A 26425-nucleotide genomic window follows, 5' to 3' on the forward strand; every position below is an offset into this window, starting at 1 on the left:
AAAAGCCTAAATGACCTTAAATTTTTTTTGGGGGGGGGCAACGGAACTCCGGCGGCCAATAAGGAGGCCCCCGGTGGGGTGGGGGGGACTTCGGCAAAATGGTCCAGGGAGGGAGGGAGGGAGGCCTCATGGCGGAGCGGCCTTCAACCGGCCGCCTCGCCGTCTGACCCCTACTCCGCCTCTCAAGGTAACTTTAACACAGGAAGTGGAGCGAGGCGGCCCGCGGTGACGTGGCCGGCCAATGGGCGCCCGGCCTGGGCCGCCGCTCCCGCCGCTCGGCCAATCGGGAGGCGCCGGGGGCGGGGCTCGGCGTCCAATAGCAGGCTAGATTGCATGCCTTTGCCTGTTAAAGTGGAAGGAGGCTGCGGGGCTGCATTGGGAGCCTCGGAGTTTGGGACCGAGGCAGGGGTCAGCTCAAAGACAAAGAAAAATGGCGAATAGTTGGCGGGGAGGGCAGCCTCTCCGTTGCCGACGCCAGTGCACACGCCTGAACCGTGTTTCCGCCTCTCCTGCCGCCTTTTGTTCGCCTTTTGTGGTGGTGGGGGGCGGCTGAGAGTGACTTCAATTCTCCCTGTCCGAGGAGGTGTAAATAACCCCATGTAAAATTAACGCAGTCCCCGGTAAGTTTCATTCTTTGTTTGCCGTTGGAAACTGCTTCGCTGCAGGGAGGGGAGACAAGTTGCACTGTTTCAGAAAATGGCCACTTGACATTCCGGGCATACCTTCGGGTGCACCTACAGTACCTTGCTCCGTCTGGGGTTTGCACGCCCTTCGGTTGGTGGTGGGGTGGTGGTTGTTTTCCGGCGGCGGGGGGGGAGGTTTGGGTTTGTTGGGGTTTTTTCTTTTTTAAGTTCAGGAGCGATAAGGGCAGGTTCCAGAAGGGAAGGTTAAATTATTTTGTTAGTATGTTGTTTTGTTAATATGGTTTGTTTTAATGATAGCATTCGTTAAGCGCTTACTGTGTTCTAAGCGCTGGGGAGGTTACAAGGTGATCAGGTTGTCCCACGGGGGGCTCACAGTCTTCATCCCCATTTTGCAGATGAGGGCAACTGAGGCCCAGAGAAGTGAAGTGACTCGCCCAAAGTCACACAGCTGACAAGTGGCGGAGCCGGGATTGGAACCCATGACCTCTGACTCCAAAGCCCGGGCCCTTCCCACTGAGCCACGCTGCTTCTCTGTTTTGTTGTGTGTCTCCCCCTTCTAGACTGTGAGCCCACTGTTGGGTAGGGACCGTCTCTATATGTTGCCAACTTGTACTTCCCAAGCGCTTAGTACAGTGCGCTGCACACAGTAAGCGCTCAATAAATGCGATTGAATGAATGAATGAATCATTTTCGAGGAAAACACAGCGGAAAAGCACTTCGCTCTTCGCGTGGTGGGCACACAGTCAGAGTGCTAAACTATTTTTTCAAATAATCTTCCTTTGTTCAAGGGCAGTGAAGCTTTCCTCCAGAAATAAGCCGGTTGGGGGAGGGGGACGGTGTAGGAGTTTGGGGTTTCCTGATGATGTCTGTAGACAGATGTGTTTGCAGAGGGGACAGGAGGTCGCTGACGTACCGTTCGGAATTGGTGTGAAAATGCGATTGGCACTTGGAAAGTAGGTTGCCCTACCGAAGGCCCCAGATCATAAAGTTAAATTCTGCCATTAACTTTGCTCTCCCCACCCGTTCCCCAATTTTGGGTGGGCACCAGTTGTTGTAGGGGATGATATTGCGGTTTGGATGTGCCCATTAATGTTAAGAATGCCGGCCCAGAACACGCTTCCCCTCCAAACCGCCAAGGTCTCGAGTGTTGGAAGGAAATGTATCCCACGAATTTCACACATTTCTCTCGGATCATTCCTTTCTTTTATCTGCGAGACGCCTCTCCTGTTCAGTTTGACAGATTTATTAAAGACCAAGGATGAGGGCCGCAGTTTATCGAGTAGGAAAGTTAGCCATGATCACCCTATGCCCTTACAGGTAATGGTTAGTTTGTTTTTATGGGGTCCTGCGATCCGGGGGGGATATAGTACAGGTTGCTAATTAGCGCTTAGAACAGTGCTTCGCACGTAGTAAGTGCTTAACAAATGCCATCATTATTATTATTATTAGAAGCCAGTCAGGGCGGGGGGGGGCGAGAGCAGAGAAGAAGGTAAGAAAGCCTTTCATCTTTTGGCCCAACGTTCCCCCAAACACTTCCTAAATGGAAGCCATCCTTGGGCTTTCTTTTTTTTTTTTCTTACTTGCAAATAAGAATTGAAGGTCATTGGAATGTTCCCGCAGCAGACAGGCTCCAAAGGGAAGCGGGAGCCAGCGAAGGACAGTCCTGGAATTAGGAGAAGAACGGCTCCTTTTCGCTTAGAAGTCTTTTCGGGGAGTCGGCAAGGGTCCCCCTCTCCCGTGAAAGGGGTTTTCCGAGTCTGACGAAGAAGGGTTTGGATATGGGGCTCGTCAGTTCGGAGTGGTACTGCAGTAAAAGTTGCCAGAAGCAGGCCTCCGTCGTTAGCAAGAGTGACCTTGAAACGCTGCTGCGAGAGTTTAGAGAATGAAGGGCAAAGTTTGTTTATACAGCTTCGGACTGAATAGCTGCCCCAGAGATGAAAGGGGAATGTACTTCTGATGTCTGGTACGCAGTGGTTAGTGAGCACAGATTATAGATTCGAATGAGAAGGCATTTTCGACAGGGAGACAATAGTATTGCTCTCAATCTCTCCCGCTCCCCACTTCCTTCCCCCTGCCAAAAAGATTTTAAATCTCTTTGGTATGACAGTCCAGCCAACTGCCTGACATAGATTCAGCATTCCTCATCTGCTGTTCGGGTCTTTGTAATCTATAGAGTTCTTGGCCTGGGAATGGTATTTCAAGAGTTCAAAGTAAATTGTGTTTGTGAAACTTTGTGGGGGGGGGGGGGCGGGGGTGAAGGGACAGGGGTGTTTGGAACGCTTATCTGCACTTCAGAAAATGCTCATTGTTCTGGGAAGTTAAGTAACAAACTGGTAAGGAGTGTTTGCTAAGGTTAAACTTTGCCAAGAAACCTGTAGAGTTGTTTATTTTTTCTTAAAATAATGCATCCGTGGTGGGCCATACCAGCTCCAGAGAATTTTGTTCATGATTTAAAACTGATTGGGAATTCTGGGCAAGAGTGCTAGTAACTGCTGGCTTTAGGGGTGTGGGCAGGGAGAAGTAGGGGTCCTAACCTGAGCTGTGGACAGGGATGTTTGTAGAGAGTGAGAACCACCGAGTTTAAACTTCAGGAGGAACTAGACAGGTTGAAGAAGTTCGGAGCGGCTAAAGTGCTTCCTCGTGTAGTTAGATGGGTTGGAGAGTGACCTTGTTAAAGCTCTTCCCGGGTCCTTTCCCAGAAAAGTGAAGATGAATTTGCAGAGAACCAACCTGGGAGCTCTCGGTCTCAAAAGCCAAAAGGAAAAGAACTTGGGAAGACAGATTCTCAGGGTTGGTTGCTGGAAGTTTGGGGACTATCAGGCCCTGGAGCTATTAGGAATTCTAAACCACTTCTAGGGTTAAAATAGGTAGGGCTTGGCCTGGCTTCCCTCAGGAAGGCCAGGGGGAAAAAAAAAGTCTGTGAAGACTTGAGGGCGGTGGCAGGGGAGTTCTGGATCGGGCACCCAAGTCCCTATTAGTAATAGTAATTATGGTATTTAATTGCATACGATGTGCCAAGCACTGTACTAAGCTCTGGGATAAATGCAGGATAATCAGGTTGGACACAGTCCCTGTCCCATTTGGGACTCACAGACTGAGGAGACTGGGGCATGGAGATGTTTAGTGACTTGCCCAAGGTCACACAGCTGGCAAGTGGCAAAGCCGGGATTAGAACCCAGGTCTTCTGAGTCCCGGGCCTGTGCTGTTGCCTCTAGGCCACGTCACTTTCCTTTCCACAAAACCCTCAGTCAATACTGTTGGTGGTGACCTCCTTCCCATTTACCCTTTCCCTTTTCTCCACCTCCAGGAAGGCCGAGGAGATGAAGTTGTACCTTGTTTTACTCTGGGTACAAAAGCTTAGGGTGAAAGTAACACTTTTTTCCATGTATGTGTGTTTTCAGGCCAGTTTCCCCTGGACCCAGTGTCCCTGCTCTTTGCCCTTGCTACAAGTCATGGGTCTCTCCTAAGAGGGAAAACTTGTAAATCTATTAGCATTGAGCCCTGCGATGGAAAACTCTTGCTCCATAGGTTATAATGGTTGCCTGGCAGAGGTCACTTTTGAAGCAAACGGGCCAATCGTTTTAACTCTAAGCTCCTGCTGCTGGTTATTTATTTATTTTACTTGGGCCTGATGCCTCTATTTTGGCCAATGGAGTCATATGATCTGATCTTGGCCAGTAGTTGAGCTTGAGCGCTAATAGCGGTCATCACCTTGGATTACTGGAAGTGGAAATTTTTAGAGTGGGCCCCTCGCGCTCTCTCTCTCTCTCTGTTTAAAATCTGCACAAAATCTCCAAGGGCACTCAACACCTGCCACCAGACCATTTTCCCAGGAAAAAGGGCTGGGAATTCCTTGGTGGGAGGGGCGTCTTTACCCTCTCTGTACAGGTCTCAAGGCATCTATTTTTATAAATGTATATGTTGGTCCTGGGGGATGGGAATTTCGTCATCTGTTTATAACTTCCCATCTTATTAGGTCACTTCCTCTAAAGCCCAGGCGAGCCCGACACTGGGCCTCCTTTCCCCAAGCGGATTGGGCCTGGGCCTCATCATCATCATCATCAATCGTATTTATTGAGCGCTTATTGTGTGCAGAGCACTGTACTAAGCGCTTGGGAAGTACAAGTTGGCAACATACAGAGACAGTCCCTACCCAACAGTGGGCTCACAGTCTAAAAGGGGGAGACAGAGAACAAAACCAAACATACTAACAAAATAAAATAAATAGAATAGATATGTACAAGTAAAATAAATAAATAAATGAATAGAGCAACAAAGATGTACTCGTGTAGAGGCCAAGTTTACTAAGAGTCCCAGAGCTTCCCAGGAGCCGAAACGAAGGGAGGTACTTGCCTCCCCCGCCCGACTGTAGTAGCCACGGTCAGCACAGCCTTTTCTTTACAAACATAGGAGCCCCATCTAAAAAAGTTTTTCCCGTGTACTTGTTTCATCCCACCGTTGTTTATAGAAGCAGCGTGGGAAGCAGTGTGGCTCAGTGGAAAGAGCCCGGGCTTTGGAGCCAGAGGTCATGGGTTCAAATCCCGGCTCCGCCAACTGTCAGCTGTGTGACTTTGGGCAAGTCACTTCACTTCTCTGGACCTCAGTTACCCCATCTGTAAAATGGGGATTAAGACTGTGAGCCCCCTGTGGGACAACCTGATCACCTTGTAAACTCCCCAGTGCTTAGAACAGTGCTTTGCACATACTAAGCGCTTAACAAATACTATTATTATTATTATTACAGAGCCCGCTAGATGCCATACCCAGTTAGAAATATGTAAACAATGTTGCTCTTTCACAGAAACCCTCCTCCCTCCACACTCAAGTTCACTACCCAAAGGGGTCCCAGCCTCTAAGTGTCTTGTGTGTGTTTCATTTTTTTCTTCTTCTTCTTGAACTGAATGCTTTTGGTTCAGATAACTTCTCTTCCATCGTCTCGAAGGAATGTTGTTTTCAAGAGTTAGTGTCTATGTCCGTACATCCTTCCATTTCCCTCCCCCCCCCCACCCCACTGGAAGCGACAGCCACTCGTTGTGTGTTTATTCATTCGAGTTTTCCCTCTTTCGTTACTTTTCACGGGGTTGGTGTCCGCTTCCCCCTCCTCTCTGCTAAATTGCTGCCGCAGAGCTAGGAAGTGGGGCATGGGATAAGTTAAAATGTCTCAAATATGGAGTCTGTTTATCATAAAATATGCTGCAGCAGCACACTTAGCCTTTAGCGCAGTTTGTGAGTGTCCCGTATCTGCCAACTGCGTACTCCAAAAAGCTTTCCATCAGTTCAGAAGCTAATGGTCCACACCTGGCCTAGGTAGGCCTGAGGGCTTTTCTGGGTTTTGCAGCCACAGAATCTGAATCAACTCTCATATTGCCCCAGACTTGAGCAAATTTTCTGTTTAGCATAAACCCAAGGCCAGCTGGTTTTCCAGAAGGATTGGGCTTGGTTTCATAAGACACTCTTCAGCCCCACAGCGCGTATGTACGTGTATACTTAATTTATTTTATGTCAGTCTCCCCTGTACACTCTTGTGTCCAGTCAGTCGTATTTATTGAGGGCTTACTGTTGTGCAGAGAACTGAACTGAGTGCTTGGGACATTCCATGTCTACAACGAACTTACAGTCTAGAGTGAGAGGTGGACGTTAATATAAATAAATCAAATTACAGATATGTTCATAAGTGGGACTGACTAGGAGGGAGAATGAACCTGTCTTCCAACTCTTGTGTTGTCCTCTCCCAAGCACCTAGTGCAGTGCCCTGCACACAGCAAGCACTGAATAAGTACCCTTGATTGATTGGTTGGAGGGGCAAAAGGGTGCTTAATTTTAAAACAGAGGAGACGGAAATGGCAACCATCAAGTAAATAGTGGAGTTCATGCAATCAATCAGTGGTATTTATTGTGCACCTACTCTTTCCAGGGCCCTGAACTAAACATTTGGGAGAGTACGATAGAGTAGGTAGACACGAGCCCTCCCCTTAAGGAGCTTGCAATCTATCAGGAGTAGACGGACATTGACACATTACTAAGAGGAGGAAGCCACTGAGTATAAAAATACGAACATAAGTGCTGTGGGGCTGGGCAGTGAGGTGAGTAGCATAAGTACTTGCAATCACAAAACGGTAGTTTGCCCAGGCCGGTTTTTCTCCCGCAAATGCCGATGTGTGTTTTAAATCGAAACGAGGTAGGACCCGATGTGTTTTAAATCGAATCGGGTCCTACCTCGTGCAGGTTTTTAGAGAGATTTTCAGAGCATTGAATTCCACCTGGACTACCTGTGGTCAAGTGAACCTGATTAACTTCATTTCTGATTAGGTGTTTTCCTGCAGCTGAGTAATGATCCCTTGTTCTTCTACGTTTGGGGGAATTGATTCAGTTATTCAGCACTTAACAGCCCTGCATCTACAAGTTGTAGTTGAGGATAGTTGAATGGAATGCATCAGAGAACCCACGGTTTTTAGAAATTCATTTTGTTCGAGTGGTTTTATTGTTACACCTTCCTTCACCCCCTGCCCTTAACTCCTTTAGAATTGCTAGGTTGTTGAGAAGCATTCATTGGGTAAGATTGAGTACTTACTCTGGGCAGAGCACTGTCCTGAGGGCTTGGAAGAGTACAATACAGTGAGTTGACATGATCCTGGGCCTCAGAGATCTTACATCGTAGCAGCCCCCAAAGAATCCACAAGCTCCCACCCAAATGCAACCAAAGTAGGTGTCTCAGGAGTAAATTCTGCTGCCAGCCAGTTTTCAGTTCATTCTCTGTCAATGAAATTAATTCTGCACTAGCTGAAGCAGCTAGGCGTGAGGGAGTAAGAGTTAGAATGGAGGCTGATTTCCCCTAGAAAGGGAGAGCTATAAAAGAAATCTTAGCGAATGTTTAACTTTTTAAAAATAGCATAACTTAACTTGTGACCTTGAGCTCTCTGGTTCAGAGGAAGAAAGGGGACTCATAATTAAATCACGGCAGGTCCAATCATTTGCTCTTTACTCCTGCAGAAATATCACGACTTCCATCAGGTCTGCATCAGTGCTGAGGCCCTCATAATTCAGCTCCCAGAGAAAGTGGGTTTTTTGAATAATAATAATAATAAATAATTGTGGTATTTAAGTGCTTAATATGTGCCAGGCACTGTTCAATGTAATTGGGTTGGACATAGTCCCTGTCCCACATAGGGCTTCTAGTCTTTATCTCCACTGTACAGATGAGGGACCTGAGGCCCAAAGAAGTGAAATGATTTGCCCAAGGTCACACAGACAAGTGACAGAGCCAGGATTAGAACCCAGGACCTTCTGACTCCCAAGTCCGGGCTCTATCCACTAGGCCTCGCTGTTTCTCTGGTGGACTGAAGGTCTTCCCCTGATGGTCTGGGTAATTGCTGCTAGGGTCCCCGGACCTTTGAGAAAAGACCAAAATGCGGCCCATTTTGCCTTTGCCAGGTGATTTTGGCCATCATGGGGCTGAGTCAAGGTGCGGTTGGGCCGAGGCTCCGCCGGGCTGCCTTGTTTCCTGGAAACTCCTCAAGATCTCTGGGGGCCATATAGCGTGGCTCAGTGGAAACAGCACAGGCTTGGGAGTCGGGGGTCATGGGTTCTAATCCTGGCTCCGCCGCTTGTCAGCCGTGTGACTTTGGGCAAGTCAGTTAACTTCTCTGTGCCTCAGTTACCTCATCTGTAAAATGGGGATTAAGACTGTGAGCCCCATGTGGGACAACCTGATCAGCTTGTATCCACCCAAGTGCTTAGAACAGTGCTTTGCATATAGTAAGTGCTTAACAAATGCCATTATTATTATTATTATTGATACATGGCCTTCATCAACTAAGTGACATTGGGAAGCATTTTCTTGCGTGTAAATTTTGGGCAGTTCACTTTTACACAGCTAGCTGCTTTGAAGTTACCTGGGAAATGGGTAATGGGTATTAGAAAAAGCCCAAGCGGGCTCTCTTGTCAGAAGGAGTTGTCAGGTTTGTTTTTGGGTTTTTTTTATGGTATAAGTGTTTATTAAAAGTGTTAAAGTACTAAGCACTGGGGTAGATACAAGGTTATCAAATTGGATGCAGTCCCTGACCCGCATGGGTCAGTCTTAATACCCATTTTACAGTTGAGGTAACTGAGGCTCAGAGAAGGGACCTGTCCAAGGTCACACAGCAGATAAGTGGTGGAGCTGGGATTAGAACCCAGTGCCTTCTGACTTCCCAGAGATTTATTTATCTGATTTGTCGGATGCCTTTCAAAGCATCGTTGGACAATTTAGCCACAGCCCCCTCAGTAACTTCAGAAAATAATCTTCCTGCCAAGAATTGGATTAGGTTGGGCATCTCCCAAACTGCTCTAGGCTGTTTTATAGGTGGTTTATAATAATGTCTTAATTTTCACATAGCACGTGGTTTCCCAAAGCATTCATTACGTACCTCATTTTTGTCCTCACAACATCCCTGCGAGGTAAGGAAAGGCGGGGATTATCCCCATTTTACAGATGCGGAAACTGTGGCATAAAGAGGTGTAGGGACATGCCCAAGACTCCACAGCAAGCCAGTGGCAGGCCTGACCCCAGAATCATCTTCTTTCCACTACCATTGTGACTGTCCATTAGGCTAGAGTATTCATTAAATTTTTGTATGAGAGTCTGGGCGGGGGGTGGGGGGCATCACGCTCCAACTGCCAACACGTGGCACTGCCCAGTGGTCCGGAAGTACCGAGTGTCCGTCACCCACCTTCTCCCATTGCTATCGAGATAGGAGGAGGGTAGGGAACCGGACCGGTTGAAGAAGCCTCAGTCGCGTGGAAACTCGAGAGGAAAAACTCAGCCCCTTGAAAGGGACTTAGCCTGGGAACCCCTCAAGAGGAGCCGTAGAAATGGATTCGATAGCCTGGGATGGCAAATTCGACAGGGCGATAAAGGCAGAAGGCACCAACGTGACTCAGTGGAAAGAGCACCGGTTTTGGAGTCAGAGGTCATGGGTTCAAATCCCGGCTCTGCCAATTGTCAGCTGTGTGACTTTGGGCAAGTCACTTAACTTCTCTGTGCCTCAGTTACCTCATCTGTAAAATGGGGATTAAGACTGTGAGCCCCCCATGGGACAACCTGATCACCTTGTAACCTCCCCAGCACTTAGAACAGTGCTTTGCACATAGTAAGCGCTTAATAAATGCCATTTAAAAAAAAAACTGCTTCCCCTCACCTCACCACCAGAGAGAAGACAGGATCTCCCCAGCCCCGCCCCTCTCCGCCTCACACGTGTTCACATGCTAACATTCCCCACGGCTCAGACCCGCTCACACTGGCCAGGGAATGAAACCCTCTGAAGGATTCTCTGCAGCTTCAGGGGACTTGACCATGTCAAGCCCCTTCCTCTCCTCCCCCACCTCCAGCTGGAAATCACTTAGAACAGTGCTGGGCACATAGTAAGCGCTTACCAAATGCCACCATCCTCATCGTCACTACGGGTCACAACAAACCTCCTAGCAAGTTTGCAGAACTTTTCCAACTGGTCAGTATGAGGATCTGGACCATAGTCTATTTGAATTAGTGATCTGAAGAAAGAAAGAGGGAATGTAGAAAGTGGCTCTGTTCTTTTGTTGTTGTCTTTTTCTTGTCCTCTGTTGCTGCCACCAGTCTCGGATAGTGAAAACCCAAGGTTTGTCTCTCTTCACACCTCCCCCCCCCCAAAAAAAAACTTCTGACCAAGGAGATTTTGAAGTAGTCCTATAGACTGTCTACAGGTGACAGTCAACTACTTTTGTCATCAAGAGCATCTGCTGAGCACCTGCCATGTGCATAGCACTGTACTGAGTGCTTGGGCAAGTCCAATACAGTAAAAGTTGATAGACACAATCCCTGCCTACAAGGAATTTCCAGTCTAACAGGGAAGACAGGCTAGAAAATCAAATTGCAACTAGGGAGAGGGCTCTATGTTTTTGAGGAGCTGGTGTTTAATTGGGTTTTCCAATCAATCCTTTCCTACATGACTAAAATCTCTAATGTCACCACCCGTAGTGTGTCCGAGGAGGAAGGATAATGATATAACACATCTCCGATTTTAGAGGAAGGGGCAAAAGGCAGCAGTGTCCATAGATATATAAGTCAGCAGAATCCTTTTAACTCAGCCTGTATTGGCTGCTTCACCTCACATTGTGGGCTATTTTCATTGTGTCGATTCAAGTCAACAGGCCAAGATGTTCAGTGTTGAGATTTAAATGCCACCGCAATTTCACATGGATTAGTCCCCGGGCATAATCCCCTCTCCTAAAATAGAGCCCAGGTTTAGATCATTGGCAATACTGAGATCTATAAACAGGGGTATGACTTGCAAGAATTTCAGGTCATCCTTCCTTCCATTTGACTTGGCACCGGTAAGATCTAGTAGCCTAGTGGAAAGAGCACAGACTTGGGAGTCCGAGAACCCAGTTTCTCATTCTGGTTCTGCCACCCGCCTGCTGTGTGACCTTGGGCCAGTCACTTCTCGACTCGTTTCCTCTTCCATAGGATGCCATAAGAGGGGATTCAATATGGTTCTCTCTCCCTCTTTGATGCTGAGCCCCCTGAGGGACAGGGGCTGTGTCTGTCTTTTATTATCTTGTACCTGCCCCAGAGCCTAGCACATCGTAAGCATTTTGCTAATACCACAATTTTCATTTCTTTGTTGTGTTCAGTTCTGGATTCTGCGTACTCCAGCCCGCCGCAATGTGCGTTATTGCCACGTGTTTCAGCCTGAATGGGAGGAGGGAATTGGGGAGCGTAACCTTCTGGCAGCAGCTCATGCGTCTCTGGACTCAGTGGGCCACATCCCCAGAGAGACTTTTGGCGTGCGTGACATTAAAATGGGCGAGTTCTGCAGCATGTCTTCCCTCACTTGAGGTTTGGTAAAAACACGGTCATCTGTTCTCATCCAGCCCCCAACAATCACGTTCTAGGCAGGTGTATTGTCAGACTGATGGGAGAGAAAGTTAGGAGGCCCCCAGAGAATGAGTCCTTGGGAGAAGGATGAGACCATCTGGCATTGCTCAACTTGAAAACAGGCCAAAAGGTAAATACATTTTTGAATATCTGATGGCTGTCTGGGTGGGGAACTCTGACCAGTGGTTCATCAATCTATCAAAGGAAGTTTTTGAATACCTTCTTGGCATTAAGCACTTGGGAGAGTTCAGTAGAGTTAGTAGACACTGTCCCTGCCCTCAAGGAGTTTTCAGTTATAGTGGATAAGCAAGAGGAAATGGACGTAAATTAACACAGGTGAGGTTTCACTTAAACCAAAAAACATCTCACTTGCCAGGACAACAAAACAAGGAAATAAGTTCTGTTGAGAAGTTGAGAGAAGTTTTGTTTGTTCATTTACTAATTTCTCTCATCCTTCAAATATTTCCTCAGGTTTGTCCACAGGGAGTTGGCCAGGCTGTGGAAAAGAGCTACAGAGTCTTTGTGGTGTAGCTCTGATACTACATGGGATCCTCTGGGCCAGCAGGTTTCTGATTAGGGTTGTTTTGCCGAAGGGGGTCAAGTGGAGAGAGAGCCAAGGGCTTGTGGGAGGCCTCTGAAGCAGAGACAAGGTGGCCCAAACTAAGAAGCTGGGGCGGGTGGAAAAGAGGACAGGGAATTCCAGATCAGTGACTGTATAGGGAAATAGGGATGCAGTCACATAAACTCTGCCCTTTCCCCTTTTACAAATCAAGGTGAAAATTCCTTGAAAAGCCCCTTCTAGATGGATGCCTGGGATCCTCAAGAACTTCCAGCCTGTCTCCCCACACCCCAACTCCCATTACCACTAATATTTAGGTTTCTGCCATATGCCTCTGGTCAACTTTGCCCTGCTCAGGGCTGTAGACAGAGAGGCCCAGCCCAGCCAAAGCCCAACTGCTTCCTTCCCCAGAGACAGCATTTCTGCCGGCTCCGGCGTCTGCTCCCATGATCCTTTCTGTGGAGACCCGTAGGCTGCAAACTCCCCGTGCTACCATGGTCTGAGGTGTCAATCAAGGGCATTTAATCAATCAGTGGTATTTATTGAGCACTTACTACTTGCAGAGCACTATCCTAAGTGGTTGGGAGATCCCGGCTCCGCCAGTTGTGAGCTGTGTGACTTTGGGCAAGTCACTCAACTTCTCTGTGCCTTTTACCTCATCTGTAAAATGGGGATTAAGACTGTGAGCCCCCCGTGGGACAACCTGATCACCTTGTAACCTCCCTAGCGCTTAGAACAGTGCTTTGCGCATAGTAAGCGCTTAATAAATGCCATTATTATTATTAGAGTAAAAGAGAAATTAGCAGACACCTTCCCTGCCCATGCCGAGCTTACAGTCTAGAGGTAACTGCATCGGGGGAGACTGCAGTGATGAAGGAACTGCACCTGGGAGAACAGAAATGCAGGATGTCATGATCTGGAGGCGAATACCCAAAACCCTCACTGTGACCTTCCCAGCCAGAAGGACTGACACATACTACCCTTGCTTTCCTAGCAGTTTCCTGCACTAATTTGGAGGTATTTCCTTGTTTGCCAATTTAACAGATTCAAAGGACGGCAAAAATGACTCCCTATTTTATAAATAGGGGGGATAAGACAGTCTTCCAATTTTTAAAATACCATATTTCCATGCCTCTGGCCCAAGATTTTTTTTTTTCTCCCTTCCTTCCCCCTTTTTTAAACATGTCAACACAAATCACTGAAATTAGAGATGGAGTAAAGCCATTGGGTCACCTGCTCTAATCCCCAAAGGGGTTTAGGGTAGCGTGACTTCTAACAAATCTTTTCAAGTTCTTGGGCCTGCCTTTGCTTTGCAGATTTCACCATTAGGAAAGTGAGAAGGGTTTGATACAGATACAAGTCCCAAAATCTTCCATTCTTAATCTCTCTTTGTCACTTATGTTGGACTGAAAACAGTTTAATAGCAGGTGGTCCTCTACCTGCATGGCCTAGTGGGAAGCAGCATAGTGTTGTGGATAGAGTGTGAGCCTGGGTGTCAGAAGGTCATAGTTTCTAATCCCTGCCCCGCCAATTGTCTGCTGTGACCTCAGGCAAGTCACTTCATTTCTCTGTGCCTCAGTTAACTCACTTGTAAAGTGGAGAATAAGACTGTGAGCCCTATGCACGATAGTAACTGTGTCCAACCCAATTTATATCCACCCCAGCGCTTAGTACAGTACCTGGAACATAGTAAGCGCTTAACAAATACCATTATTATTATTGTCTGGTCACATTGAGCTATGGGCTTGCTTGGAGATAAGAAGGTTGATCTTGATGGTTGTTTTTTGTTTTTGTTCTTGTTTTTTACAGTAATGCGCTTACTATGTACCCGGCACTATACTAAGCACTGAGGTAGATACAAGCTAATCAGGTTGGAAACAGTTCATGACCCACATAGGGTTCACAGTCTTAATCCCCATTTTAAAGATCAATCAATCAATGATATTAAGTGCTTACTATGTGCAGAGTGCAGTACTTAGAACTTGGGAGAATACAGTCCAACAGAATTAGCAGACATGTTCCCTGTCCATAACAGATGAAGTAACTGAGGCAGGGCAAAGTGAAGTGACCTGACCAAGGTCACACATAGACAAATGGACAGTCATTCTAATTAAGGATTTGGATTCTGCAAAATAGGCTCCTTGATGGCAGGGATCACGTCTAATAACTATTGCACGCTCCCAAGGGCTCAGTACAGTGCTCTGCACACAGGAAGCACTCAATAAAAACCATTGATTGTCTAGCAGTCTGCATTTCTTTGTGGTTCTCCCTCGTACTTAGACCGTGAACCTCATGTGGGATCTGATCTTCTTGTATCTACCCCAGCGTTTAGTATATAGTAAGCTCAGCATATAGGAAGCACTGAACAAACAGCACAGTTATTATTGTGGTATAACTCCAGCTTTGATTCAAATCAAACTTCAAGCAAGATTCTCTGAATGTCAAGTTTTTTGCTGGTCTTCTGAGCCAATAATCCAAGCCATTGAAAGCTTTCAAAGTTTACTGAGTTCCAAGGATCTGTCTACCATCTCTTTCCTTTCAATACACTCCTCCTAAGTGGTTTGCTTCACTGGTGGTAATAATTATAATTGTATTATTATTATTATACTGCACTGTACTAAGCACTAGGTAGATATCAGATAATCAGGCCAGACACAGCCCCTGCCCCTAATAGGTATCTTGGTATTCGTTAGCATTTATTGCTTTGCGCATAGTAAGCGTTCAATATCCATGATTGAGTGAATTTAACTAGTGCTCATTTGCAGGGTGGTGCACTGAACTAGGCCCTTGGGAAGTACAGAATAACAAAGTGACACTTTGCCCACAAGGAGCTTCCACTCTACAGGGGAAGTCAACCCAAGAATAGTGGTCTCCCCTTTGCTGGTCACTTGTCGTCTTCCCTCCAACCCACCCGGTGCTGGACAGGGTATGGAATAGCCCAAAATCAGGCATTTCACCAGAAGTCTGAATGAAGGCCATCCTAGACAGGGAATGATGATGTTGCGTCTGGGGGCCAAAGGACTTGAAGGAGAGGTTGGGAATGTTTTTGGTTGGGGTTTTTTTTTTTGCTTTGTTTTTTAATGGTATTTGGTAAGTGCCTACTAAATGTCAAACACTGGTAGGTACAAGTTAGGCAGGTTGAACATAGTCTCTGTCCCACATGGGGCTCACAGGAAGAACAGGTATTGAATCCTCATTTGACAGTTGAGGAAACTTAGGTCCAGAGAAGCAAAGTCGCTTGCCCAGGGTCACACAGCAGGCAAGTGATGGAGTTGGGATTAGAACCCAGGTCCTCTGGTAGACTCATGCTCTTTCCACGCTGCTTCCTGTGGGAATGAAACATTACAGTGTAAACTTCTCAAGAGCAGGCTCTTGACCTCTTCTGTATTTTCCCAAAGACCCACAAGTATAATGCTCTGCACAGCATACACACTCAGTTGGTACCATGGGGTTGAAACAGAACGGACCCCTTCTAGCCAACATAAACATTTCTCCAGTTTTCTAATGTACCCAAAACAAGTTGTTTTTCAGGAAGCATGGTGAACACCTGGCTTTCAAAGCCCTTGATGCTAGTGAATGTGGGCCCTGGTAAGAGGCAGAGCTGTTCTTTGCTGTTAGAGTTGAATCGGCTCTGGGACCAAAGAAGTAGTCTGCCTTCTTAGTCGATCAATCAGCAGTACTTATTGAGTACTTTCTGGGTGCAGAGCACTGTACTAAGTACTTGGGAAAGTACAGTTTGATAGAGTTGGTAGGCATGATCCTGCCCATTATAAATTATTTATTCTGTTAATGTCGGTCTCCCCCTGTAGAATGTAAGCTTGTTATGGGCGGGGAACATATCTGCTAATTCATTGCACTCTCCCAAGTGCGTAGAAAAGTGCTCTACACATAGTAAACGCTCAATTAATAGCATTGATTGATCAATAAGGAGCTTACAGTCTGCATTCTTCAGTGCCCTTACCTGTAAAATGGGGATTCAGTACCTTCCTGCTTACAGTGTGATTCCCATGTGGGACCTGCTTTTGGTGTATCTACCCAAGGGCTTAGTAGAGTGCTTGGCACACAGTAAGTGCTTAGGAAATACGACAATTATTGATCATCATTTTTACTATTATGGGCACCTATTTTTTTCCCATTTCAGTCAGCAAGCCTGCCACAGGGGAATGTGGAAGCTTGTTATGGGAAGGGAATGTATCTGCTAATTCTGCTGTATTGTAGTCTCCCAAGCGCTTAGTACAATGCTGTGCACGCAGTAAGCACTCAATAAATACCACTGATTGATAAGAGTACCCAGTTGAGGGTAGCTGCTCTTGCATCATCCTCTCCCCCCTCTCCCCATCTTGTATAGTAAGTGGAACACGTTCAATGCTCAGGCGCTTTTTTCCCCCCCAGCAAAGGTGGGTCAGCTGCCAGTTTGAAAGTTTAGCTGGCCTTTAAGCCGAACAAGTTCAGGCGGCAGCAGCCTCTTGGGAAGCCGTGTTTGGGAATGGTTTCTCAGAAGTCGGCTTCAAAGTGGTCTCACAGCTGGGCCCTGGGGACTAGAGCCGAGCACTGTCCCACGGAAAACAAGCCACATCCATCAGGGGTGGAGAAAGCGGTCTTCACTTCTGGTGTTTTTGGTTTTAGTTTGGTTTTTTGTATGATATTTTTTAAGTGCTTACTCAGTGCCAGGCACTGTTGTAAGGGCTGGGGTAGATACAAGCTAATTAGATTGGACACTGTATATGTCCCATGTGGGGCTCGCAGTCTTAATCCTCATTTTACAGATGAGGTAACTGAGACACAGAGATGTGAAGTGGCTTGTCCAAGGTCAGTGGACAAGTGGCAGAGCCAGGATTAGGACCCAGGTCCTTCTTACAACCAGGCCCATGCTCTGTCCATTAGGCTGTGCTGCTAGGTGGTTCTGATGGCTGAGTATCTTCTAGGCAAGCAAGTCGAGTTGTCACTCAGCTGCTTGGTGGTCTGAGACAGATGTCAAAAAACACGGCTCGTTCCCTTCTGTGTCGCCCTTGCACTTGGACCTGTATCCTGTAAGCACTAGCCATTCAAGCTCATTGTGGGCAGGGAATATGTCAGTTTTATTGTTATATCTTACTCTCCTCAGTGCTTACTATAGTGCTTTGCATACAGTAAGCATTTAACAAACACGATTAACTGTCTGACCCAACCTCAGCCCCACAGCTCTCAGGTACCTAACCGTAATTTTATTTTTAATGATGTCCATTTCTCCCTCTAGACTGTAAGCTTGTTATGGACAGGGAAAGTGTCTGCTAATTCTATTGCATTGTTCTCTCCCAAGTACTTAGTACAGTGCTCTGCATGTAGTAAGTATTCAATAGATATCACTGATTGATTGAGAGACTGTTGGGCAGGGAATGTGTCTACCATCTCTGTTACATTGTGCTCTCCCAAGCGCTTAGTGCAGTGCTCTGCCTATAGGAAGCACTCAATAAATACCGTTGATGGATTGATTGGTGGGCAGGGAACACATCTACCAACCCTGTTGTATTGTGCTCTCCCAAGTGCTTAGTGCAGTGCTGTGCACACAGGAAGCGCTTCGTAGATAACACTGACCGATTGTAGAAAAGGACCCTGTTCTTCATCATCAGGCTTGGTGGCTCGATTTTCAATGTCGTTGGGTTGTCGCCCTACGGGCTATGGGGGCCTGCTTGTTCCCTAATTGCCTGCTTATTGCAGTGTAAAATAATATTCAGGTCTTTTATTCAGCCACTGGGGGACCACATTCCTTCGCCCCCCCCCCCCCCTTTTTTTTAAAGTACTACTCATTAAGTGCTTACTCTGTACCCAGTTCTGTACTAAGTGCTGGGATAAATATAAGATAATCACGTTAGCCACAGTCCCTGTCCCACATGGAGCCCACGGCCTAAATAGGACTGGTTAGGATTTAATCCCCATTTTATAGATGAGATAACTGAGGCACAGAGAAGTGAAGTGATTTGCCCCAGGTCCCACAGGCAAGCAAGTGACATTCAGGATTAGATCCCAGGTTCTCTGTCTCCCAGAACCCTGCTCTTTCACTGTGGGCAAAGAATGTGTCACTTATTTTGTTATATTGTACTTACCAAGTGCTTAATACAGTACTGTGCACACACAGTAAGTGCTCAATAAGTGCAATTGACTGACTAGGCTGCGTTACTTCCCTCCTACCCAACTTCGAGCAAATTACTTGAGTGGAGCTGTAGGTCCGTGAGGGCCTGGGTCGCGTATATTGTATTATATAATATTTTGCTCTCCCAGATGCTTAGTTCAGTGCTCTGTACACAGTAAGGATGTACTGGATACCATTGATTTGAACAATCATAACTGTGGAATTTGTCAAGCCCTTACTATGTGTCAGGCACCGTACTAAGCGCCGGGATAGATACAAGCAGATCGGGTTGGACACATTCCCTGTTGCACACGGGGCTCACAGTCGTAATCCTCATTTTACAGATGAGGTAACTGAGGCACAGGGACGTTGTGACTTGCCCAAGAAGCTAGATCCAAATCTGACATGATAGCTGGGAAATTATTTGAAGGTTCACCCAAGTAGGAGGGCAGCCCACTTTTGTCAACTGGATGCTGGGGGTGGTTCCAGCATCTTGTATTAAGACTCAATGTTTGTTTGGTGTGATTAATTACCAGGTACTTCCCAAGAACATTTGTCATAGAAGAGCAATGTTCTACTAAAGGGCAGTGCTCATCTCTCTTTTGGTATTTTGTTCCCTCTTTTTATGTTGGCTGAAGAGTTATGTTTTTAATTCTCCTGGCCTGCAGTTCTGGTTTGCTCTTTTCGGTACATGGTGCCGAAGAGCAGGGTCTAAAGAATCGAAATATGGATGAGCTTCTCGTCCCTTTTGATCAGAAAGACCTTATTGTGAGTTTGGCAGGTCCAGGATGTGGTATTCCTGCAGTCACCTATGGCAAACTGAGCTTTCTTGTTTGGGCACTTTATTAACAGAGAGGTTTTTTTTGTTTGTTTTTTGTGTGTGTGTATGTCTAGGGAGAGAGAGAGAAGATAGAGTGGGAGAGAGGGAAAGAAGAGGGCAGAGATTTTCTGTGTGTGTGTGTGTGTGTGTGTGTGTGTGTGTGTGTACACACTCTCAGGGCATAGGAGAAAGTGGCACCCCCAATTGTCAATGCAGGTACAATATTCCATGCCCCTGACTTTGAGACAATCAATTGGGTGGCCAACCCTACCCTCCTGTCCCTTGGAATATAATGATTAGATTGGTTCTTGGCAGTGGGAAAAGAGAAGATGAAGTCATTCCCAAAGGCCGAATCAATGTCCTATCAGAAATCAAATGTCAGCGGAAGGAGCAAGTGTGTCATGTCATAATGGAGGGAGACTAGGCAATAACACGAGTGGAAAAAGCAATGGAAAATGAGGCTAGGAGGCACTGGAAAGGTGCAGAAGTGCTCAGAAAAGATTTCAGGTGGCTCAACAAACTCAGCCTGCGCTCCCGGCTGCCAGAACACTCTTGGATTTATGTAACCTTGTCCCCCGGCCGACACCAGGCCAAGGTTTACCAGCAGAGATTTTGGAAACAGAATATTGTTTCTCCGGAAAACTTGGATGCTCAGGTTAGGCACGACTTTAGGAAAGGGAATGGGAGCCACGGGGCACCACCCAGAGACGCCATGTGGCCTAGTGGATAGGGCACGGTCTTGGCAGTCAGGGGGACCTGGGTTCTAACCCCGGCTCCGCCACTTGTCTGCTGTGAGACCTTGGGCAAGACATTCCACTTCCCTGGGCCTCAGGTACCTCATCTGTAAAATGGGGATTGAGATTGTGAGCCCCATGTGGGACAGGGACTATGTCCAACTTGATTAGTTGTATCTACCCCTGTGCTTAGAACAGTGCCTGGCATATAGTAACCACTTAAAGCAGACCATTAAAAAAAATAGAAAACACCCACCTAACTAATCCAGCTGAATGTCTGCAGTGATTTCCTCACTTCACCTACCTTCAGACCATGGTGGTGGACAAGTGAACCAAGAAACCGAGGGCCACCTGAAGGTCCTTTTTCCTTAAATCCGCAAGCCAAAACTCCCATGCCCGATTAGCCTGTGGGCAAGTCACTTGACTTCATTTTCCATCTTCCCAATGCCTCCCCAGGGTACGAAAGTGGAGTTGGAATTGCTCACGGTTAAGAGAGAGTTTTATAAGTCGCTCCTTTCCAGGAATACAATATCGTAAAAATTGAAACCTCACCTGCAACTCACCCAGCTTTTGATTGTAGAGGGCAAATGATATGGTAGCAGAGAACCATGCAGCCTGCCTGCAGATTTGATTGTTCTTGTTGAAGCCATTGGTACCAGGTAGGCGAGTAAGTCAGCTCTCCAGGTGACTTGTCTATGCCTTGTCAGTCAATCGTATTTATTGAGCGCTTACTGTGTGCAGAGCTCTGTAATAAGCGCTTGGGAGAGCACAGTATAACAACGTAATGAGCACATTCCCTGCCTATGTGGGACAGGGATTGGGTCTAACCTGATTATCTTCTATCTACTCCAGCACTTAGTACAGTGTTTGTACTTAATACCATTATTTATTAAAAGCCCTCTGTAGCCTTAAAGATAGTTGTTTCCCCTTATTCTTCAGTTCTTGAGACTAAATATGCCAGTTCCTGAGAGTTCCTTATATGGCCCACCCTGGATTCACAATCTATGTGATCTCCATTTTACAGGTGGGGTAAGTGAGGCCTAGAGAGGTGACGTTACTTTCCCAAGGTCAGGCAGGGTGGTTAGGGTGATTCAAGGGGCTGGCTGGCTCTCCTTTTTCTATCCCTTTAATTGTGTTCGGTGCCCTCGGCTCTCTCCAGGTGCAGGAGCTGGGGGGTCGGGCCGGCTGTCTCTCCATCCTCGATACAAGTGCAGTGTCCAAAACCAGAAATGCCCTCCATCCAGTCAGGGGCAGCAGTTTCTTCTAAGTCCGAACTTTGTGCCTAAGCCTCCTTTTTTTTATTTTTTTGTGCCATCTGTTAAGCACTTACTCTATGCCAGGCACTGTACCAAGTGCTGCGGTACATTCAGAATAATCGGGTTGGAAACAGTCCCCATCCCACATAGGGCTCACAGTCTTAATCCCCATTTTACTGCTTCTTCCCCAGTGATCTTTCCTTGCCTTGCACGAACAGATTTTGGAGGCCAAGCGTATTTGTTGGTGATGGGTTCTTTCCCCACCCCCGATTGAGCTAACCTGCCTTGGACGCCCACATAGGATCGGGTCAGAGGTTTGGTCTCCCACTCATGCTCTCTTAGGTAAGCTAGCCCTGTGCCACAGGCACAGAATTCAGCACTGGGTAACTGGCACGAGCCTCCAGCTAAAAGATTGCCCTCGGTGAGAAATCCATTCCTCTCAGGCTTGCCTTTGGTGAGAGGCCACTAGCAATCATCTTGAATTGCTTTCAAAAGGAACCCGCTTTCTTGATGTCACCTAAAGGCCCATTCTTCCTGTTGGGCAGAGAGGATATCTGTCTTTTTCATTTTCTTCTGCCCCAAAGCCATTCTAATATTTGCCCCCCGCCCAATCCTCCTAAGGATATTGGCAGAGTGTATTAAGCAGTTACTCTGTAATGAACACGGTGACAGGTACATGGTGAAGCAGCATGGTCTAGTGGATAGAGCATGGGCTTGAGAGTCACAGGGAGCTAGGTCCTAATCCTGACTTCTCCACTTGTTTGCTTTGTGACCTTGGGCAAATTACTTTACTTCTCTGTGCCTCAGTTGCCTCATCTGTAAAATAGGGATTAATACTGCAAGCCCCATGTGGGACATGGACTGTGTCCAACCTGATTAGCTCATAGTTCCTGACGCATAGTAAACGCTTAACAAATACCATAAAAAAAGATACAAAGATAGGTCAAACATGGTCCCTGACCCTTGCAGGGCTCTATCTTATCCCCATTTTCCAGATACGGCATCTGAGGCTTAGAGAAGTTAAATGACTTGCCCAAGTCCTGCAGGATGGGTGGGGAGCTTCAGGGGGCCGGCTCTCTTCCGGACTCTGATATGCAGTGTGGGAGAGGCCTCTTAAGTCCCTGTGATTAGCTAACATGCTGTCTTGTGTGGCACACGATAAGCACTCAGTAAATACTATTGATTGATGGATCTCATCGTCATCCCCAAACTGGGTCTCCACCGAGCAGTCCCGGTCCGCTTATTATGGTCAGACAGACCCTTGGACTGGTTTCACCTCTACTGTTAGTTGTCCTATTTCAGTAGCTCTCTTTCTTGCTCCTCAGTCTGCTGAATATTTGTAAGCCAGGAAAAAAACAAGGCTCTATGACTACGTGAACTGGCAGTTTTGCATTTTTGTATACTAGGCTTAAGTCTGGTTTCTATTAATAATTATATATAATAATGATAATCGTGGTGTTTGTTAAGCACTTACTATGTGCCAGGCACTGTACTAAGTGCTGGGGTGGACACAAATTGGGTTGGACACAGTTCCTCTTCCATGTAGAGCTCACAGTTTCAACCCCCATTTTACAGATGCGGTAACTGTTTTTGAAAGTAAACCATTTTCATTTGTTTTAAGAGCACTCTCAATTTGGATTGAACTGGGCCCAGAGTGGGATTTGCCTAAATTGGCCCACCCTAAGGAGACATAGAGTAAAGGGGTTTTTTTTGTTGTTGGTCTTTTTGGTATTTCATAAGCGCTTAATATGCATTAAGCACTGTTCTAAATGCTAGGGTAAATACAAGTTAAAGAGGTAGAACACAGCCCCTGACCCACATGGGGCTAAGGGGAAGGGAGAACAAATATTTGTTCCCCATTTTACAGTTGAGAAAACTGAGAAGTTAAGTGAGTTACCCAAGGTCACATAGCAGGCAAATGGTGGAACCGGAATTAGAACCCAGATCCTCTGACTTCCAGGCCTGTAAGAGAAGCAGCATGGCTCAATGGAAAGAGCACGGACTTGGGAGCCAGAGGTCATGGGTTCTAAGCCCGGCTCTGCCACTTGTCAGCTGTGTAACTTTGGGCAAGTCACTTCTCTGTGCCTCAGTTACCCCATCTGTAAAATGGGGATTAAGACTCTGAGCCCCACGTGAGACAACCTGATCACCTTGTATCCCCCCCAGCGCGTAGAGCAGTGCTTCGCACATAGTAAGTGCTTAACAAATGCCATTATTATTATTATTATTATTATTCTCACCATGGTTGGTCTGGTTTCTCAATCAGCCTCTCAGCCTCCTCTCCGGCCCTGAGGATTTTTATTAAAAGCAATATCTTTTCCTGTTGTCCAGGTCCTAGCATTGAGATGTATGTTAAGTAATTCAGTTAATACAAATGATAAATATTTCAGCTGGTGGGCTGAATAATAAAACAAATCCAAGAAGGTCTCCCATTGAATTAATCTTAGCAAATGTAGCGTGAACAGTGACTCTGTCCAAGCCTGGTCATCCTCACCTTTGGCTATTTTGGCACCAGTGGTGATTTCACCGGGGTTAGGAAGGGGTCATGGCTTTGAGTCCTTCTGGCATTTAACCGAAACCAACAAAGCAAAGCAATATTAGGTCCCTCCAGGACCAGATGGGGCCAAAATCTGTGATTCCCAAGATTTTTTTTTTTTTAATGAAATTTGGTAAGCGCTTACTGTGTGTCAAACACTTATCTAAGCGCTGGGATAGATACAGGTCAATCAGGTGGAACACAGTCCCTGGCCCACATGGGGCTCCTAGTCCAAATAGGAGGGAGAACCAGGTATTCAATTCCCATTTTACAGATGAGGTAACTGAGGACCAGAGATGTGTAGGGACTTGCCTAAATTCACACAGAAGGCAACTGGCAGAGCCAGTTTAGAATCCCTGTCCTCTGACTCCCAGGGCCTGGCTCTTTCTATCAGTCCACGCTGCTTCTCACTTCCGATTGAAGTTGCTTTCGAGGGACAGTACGTATACCCAATTCTCCTAGTAGAAGGTGGTTGGGGCCTCACCCAATCCCACTTTCAGGGACTCTAGCCCCCAAGCCACCTCTTTCGAAACCACAGCTCTCCTTTCCCCATAGTCCCATGGAACCAGACAAATTATCCCTGAATCCTGCACCTTAAAGCCAAAACGCTCAGGGACACAGCGCTCTGCCTGCACTTCATGCCGTCTCCTGTTTGCTTTGTTAGCTCACTTGTTTGGAGAGCAGAATGAAGTCATCTGGATTCTCCATTAGGATTTCCTGCTTCGCGGTCTTGGTTCTTTAACCGTTTGATCGTCATCCCCCCAGGTCTGCTCCAAGAGGAACCACACTGTTTTGGCGGGGGCAGAAAAAACTGTTTCATGCTATAATAATAATGACAACTGCAGTATTGTTAATCAGTGGTATTTATTAACCAAAGTGCTTGGGAGAATACAATACAAAAGAGTGGGTAGACATATTCCCTGTCCACTACAAGTTTGCAGTCTTGAGAGGGAGGCAGGGGGTAAAGCTAGGATTGGAAGCCAGGACTTCAGATTCCCAGCCACGTGCTCCTGCCACGAGGCCACACGGCTTCCCCTAAGGCCACGCTGCTCTACACTCACCTCAGGGAACTGAGACTTTTCCAGTGGTTGTTACCTATTATCCGTAGGGGCTAGTCTAGGATATTGGACTGTTCATTTCTGAGCAAAGGTATGGGAAGATCAAGTTCCAATCCTCCCCTTCCTTGTGGCGAAGTTGACCCCTTTCTTCTCCAAGTATCCATGAGGGGTGCTAGGGAAAGTTATCAGAGAGCAAAAGCTAAAGTTCACAAAGAATTTTTGTCAGAAATCTGAAATGAAAGAAAACGGGCTTGGGTTTTTCACACTAATGCTGTCTGCCTGAGCAGATGAGCCTGTCAAACCAAGTTTTGTTTTGGGGGGTGTTTTTTTTCTTTTTTAAGTGCAGCAACTCTTTCCTGTTTCCAAAAAGCTTTAGTAACTTTCTTACATGTGACCCATATTGCAACAGCTCGTGGCTCCAAGCCAACCATTTTAGGGATTCATTCATGCTCGTGCAGGCTCATCTTTACAGATGTCCTGCTGCTGCCAGTCCCTTTCGGTGAAATTCAGGGGAAAGGGTGCAGCTCACAGAGTGGGCTCTGAAAGTCTCTCCGCCGTGGGCCAACTGGGGACCCGGCTCAAGGTGGGTGGCAGGATTTCTACTTGGCATCTCTGGGGCATGCCAACACCTGGGAAACAGTCATCACAAAATGTTTGTAAACTCGGCTCCCAGAATCCTAAACCCCACTGCACTAGAGTCTATGCACTGGCCACCTCTCCGAGGCACAGTGAGGACATCACCCTTTAAGAAACAGTCAAATTTTCCTCCCTGGCCTCAGTGGGATGAGCAGCACGTCTGCCATTGGGCGTACAGGTTCAGGTCAGAGAAGCAGTGTGGCCTAGTGGAAACAGGGTGGGCCTGGGGAGTCAAAGGACCTGGGTTCTGATCCCCGTCCCGTCACTTGTCTGCTGTGTGACCTTGGGCGAGTCACTTCACTTCTCTGGGCCTCAGTTCCCTCATGTGTAAAATGGTAAATTCAGTACCTGTTCTCACTCCTCCTTAGACTCTGAGCCCCCATGTGGGACCTGATGATCTTGCAACCGTGCCAGTACTTAGGACAGCACTTGGCACATAGTAAATGCTTAGTAACCACCAATACCATTATCATCATGTTGTTTTTTTAAGAGGACTAGAATTGCGGGGGAGAGCCAGTGAGACACTCTATTTCCACACATTCTTGGGGAAAATAGAACCCAGGACTAGGAATCTTCACACCTGAATTTCCATCCCTGCCCACTGGCTTGCTCTGTGACCTTGGGGAGGGCACCGCTCCTCTGTGGGCCTTTGCACTGTTAATGAATAGCTCCCCCTTGACTGTAAGCTCATTGTAGACAGGGAATGTGTCTACCTACTCTGTTGTATTGTACTCTCCCAGGTGCTTAGCACTGTGCTCCACATAGCATACAGTAAGCACTTGGTGAACATGATTAATTGGTAACTCCAGAGGGTGTGGCGTAGTAGAAAGAGCATAGGCCTAGGAGTCAGAAGACCTGGGTTCTGTTGCCAGCTCCACCACATATCTTCTGTGTGACTTTGAGCAAGTCACTTAACTTTTCTGTGCCTCAGTTCCCTCATCTGTGAAGTGAGGATTAAAACTGAGCCCCATGGGAGACATGGACCACGTCCAACCTGATTATCTTGTATCTACCCCAGTGCCTAGTGCCTGGCACATAGTAGGCACTTAACAAATGTCATGGGGGGGGAAGAAACCTCCCATGAAAGGTCTGGACTTGCCTTAGAGCCATACTCTGAACACATGGGGGGCAATGCTTAAGCCCCCCTCCATCCCTTCTGTCCTTCCAGGACTCCCTTGGTAA

At 46.9% G+C, this 26425-nt stretch overlaps 1 protein-coding gene across 3 annotated transcripts in view; it reads left to right on the forward strand.

Moving 5' to 3' along the window:
• Window positions 1-26425, forward strand: part of NFYC (nuclear transcription factor Y subunit gamma) — a 73039-nt gene that overhangs the window by 23216 nt on the left and 23398 nt on the right. The window contains exon 1 of one of the 3 annotated variants that reach the window (XM_038757739.1): window positions 366-620. The exons of 1 other annotated variant lie outside the window; for it this stretch is intronic. The gene's annotated coding sequence lies outside the window, so the exon portion shown is untranslated. Of the gene's footprint in view, window positions 1-365; window positions 621-26425 lie in introns of those variants that run through there. One more of the 3 variants, XM_038757738.1, reaches the window with a different exon arrangement.

Source organism: Tachyglossus aculeatus, chromosome 16, assembly GCF_015852505.1.
Source record: "Tachyglossus aculeatus isolate mTacAcu1 chromosome 16, mTacAcu1.pri, whole genome shotgun sequence".
Classification (NCBI taxonomy): domain Eukaryota; kingdom Metazoa; phylum Chordata; class Mammalia; order Monotremata; family Tachyglossidae; genus Tachyglossus; species Tachyglossus aculeatus.